Consider the following 3,006-nt stretch of genomic DNA (forward strand, 5'->3'; position numbering starts at 1 on the left):
CAGGAGGATTTTTACAGAATCTCCACTGAAGTCCACCACCTCCAGGATCACAATGATGTCATATCGAGATATAATCTGGGAGGCAAGGAGAGAGAGAGAGAGAGAGAGAGACCCATTCATTTTGTTGTTTGTTAAATTTCTGGTTTTGTCTTTAATCTTCGGGTTCTATTCCCGGGAAAACACAAGTTGACTCTTTGTCAGGTACAGAAGAGACAAAAAGTCAAATAATCCTTTATTTTATTTTATTTATTTTATATTCTGTACGTGACAAAAAGCCAATCTGAGCTTAAAGACAACTACCTTTTTACATGCAAAGAGCAAGGTCAACTAGTGTGGTGTGTGTGTGTGTGTTGTTACCTAACGCAAGGATAGTTTAAAGGAATCTGCGTCTGACACTTTGTTTTTCAAACTTCTGGATGTTTGAAGATGGCTATTTCATGGTGGCTGCAGAGAAAAAAAAAAGAGAAGGGAAAAATGTTGGCCTTTTAACAAGTCTGCGTCTGAACGTGCACAGGCATGTGTAGTATTACTGTGTGTACATCAAACAATGTGTTACATCTCTGTGTGTGTGTAGACAGCCGCGTCTCATAAAATCTGACAGCTTTTCAGTTCAACTCGCCTGAGGTCTGTGTAACAAGCTCCATTCACACTGTACACAAAATGTTTGTAATGGCTTAAGTAGACGCTATTAAACTACTGCTGGCACCAACAGTAGTACTGTTTGAGTCTGAAAGCACAGCAGGTGTCACATTTATTTCTTCATGTCAACTGAAGATAAGCATGATACAATGTCAAAGACAATTTGAACGAATTAGAGGTGATTTAATTGAGATTAATTGGGATAATTTCTCTCATTTATCAACACTTTCTTTCTTAATATTTGTTCAAAAAGCTAAGTTATAATTACAGAAGAACCCAGGAATAGTCCAGTGAGGGTAAAAGAAACTGAAGAAGAGTTTAATTTGAACTTGAACCACATGAAAAGAACAAAAGAACAAATGATTATGAAACACAACCCAAAAATAAAAATAAACTATTAGAAGCTTAAATTTAAATTCACTTAAAAAAAAACATTGTTAAATGAGTGAGCTGCTTTCTGAATTCTCCCTAAACTAACTCAGTGATCAGTGTTTCAACAGAAAACAACTGAAGAAAACATTCAGGAGGACGTGTTGGGACAGGTTCTGTGTTTTTAAGACGGCCACTCCCAAATCCCCCCATCACTAATCTGACAGCAGCCATCTGCTTTACATCAACACAGCACCCTAAAGACTCCCACCCCATAATCCACCTCTCAGCTTTACCTCTGTATATATTTATATATGTTATATAACTAACAACCAGTTTGTGAATGTTCAGGACTGTATGGCTGTAAGTAACAAAGATCAACACAACATTTATGCTTTTGATTCAGTATTGTTTACACCCGGCTACTTTTACTTGAGTAATTAAGTTTATGTATTCCATAAACATACTTTTGAATATTATATTACATTTCTGTCAATATTTCCTCCTAAATGTCACACACTGGACCTTTAAAGCTTTAACTCTCACCTGTTTACTAGTAGAATGGAAATCAACAGTGTATTAGAAATATAACCTTTTCTCATAGTCTGTCTCATAATTTAGTTTTCGTTCAAATTAATGATAAAAACATTCTTACTTTATTCTAATCCTCAAATAAACTTTATAATAAAAAATATTCATACTTTGGCGACATCATACTGACGACATCAGTTCCCTCCAACCTCTGGCGTCTCTCCACTGGCTCCCTGTTTGTTTTAGAATTGATTTTAAGATTTTACTTTTAAAGCACGTCTGAGCCCGGCCCCAAACTACATAGCAGAAATGTTGATCCCCTTATGAGCCAGTTCACAGCCTCAGGTCCTCAGCTGGGGCCCCTTCTCGCTGTAGGCTTATCAGAACCCCTCGGCTCTGGAACGACTTGCCAGAACCAGTGAATTCTTTTCAATCACTTCCTAAAGCCTATTATTATAGTTTTATTTTATTTTTACAGCTTCTATTCTGCTCTTTTTTTGGTATTTATATAGTTTTATATATATTTTAACATTTAATTCCATTTTGTTTTGTAATAAATAATAATAATAATAATAAAATAATCACTTTCACCGCCCTTATCTTTCATCATCATTGTCTTCCCTCTACTATATTTTATCATTTTGTTCATTATTTCTTCCTCTGCCTCAAAATGCGCATATAAATAAAGGTATTATTAGATTAGATTAGATTATTCTACTTTATTGTCATTGCACAAGTACAGGTACAATGCAAAGAAATGCAGTTAGCATCTAACCAGAAGTGCAAAGCAGTAAAGTGCAGAGTAAAGTGCATATGTACAAAAATATGTAAAAAAAGTTTTAAAAAAAAATAGATTAGAATTATTATTATTTTTATATAATAACCTCATCCTTAGTATCTCAGTAGTGGCCTTTAATCAATAACAATATTAAGAGCTCACTTTTCCTTTTAATAAACTCATATATATATATATATATATATGTATTTGGTAATTTAAGGCATTGTTGAAACACAACTGACAGAAATTGTTTGCTTCCAGCCTCTTTAATAGGAGTATTTACCAGTTTTCTTTCAATTGATTTGAAACCAGTTGATGAGAATTTTTAAAACATTTTATAGAATTGACTGATGGAGAAAATATTTTGTATGGATAATACAGATAATGAAATATTGACTGTAGTTGTTATTTGCAGCCCTGCATCTATGTGTATGTTGTTGCGTGTTACGTGCTCGCCCTCTTGTCACTCCTTTTCACGCCTGTTGTGGTTCGACAGGTACTTAAACAACAAATTCCCTTAGTAACAGGATGTTTGCATTTGTGTTGTAAAGGTTGTCCAACTAGTTTGTATTTTTCTTTCTGCTCAGTCAGGTGATCAGTATACTGCAGCTCATAACAGCCACATAGTGCCAACACACACAAAGCAGACGCTTCCTCGATACTAACACATAATGACGTTGTTGTAAACA

The 3,006-nt window shown here is 34.6% G+C and overlaps 1 protein-coding gene across 1 annotated transcript in view; it reads right to left on the minus strand.

Annotated features, from left to right (window-relative positions):
• LOC118328904 (deoxyribonuclease-1-like) overlaps nt 1-3,006 on the minus strand; it is a gene marked incomplete in the record, with an annotated part of 9,726 nt that overhangs the window by 3,922 nt on the left and 2,798 nt on the right.

The sequence above is a fragment of the Morone saxatilis genome, unplaced genomic scaffold, assembly GCF_004916995.1.
Source record: "Morone saxatilis isolate NCDOM2014 unplaced genomic scaffold, NCSU_SB_2.0 Contig18, whole genome shotgun sequence".
NCBI classification, from domain to species: Eukaryota; Metazoa; Chordata; class Actinopteri; family Moronidae; genus Morone; species Morone saxatilis.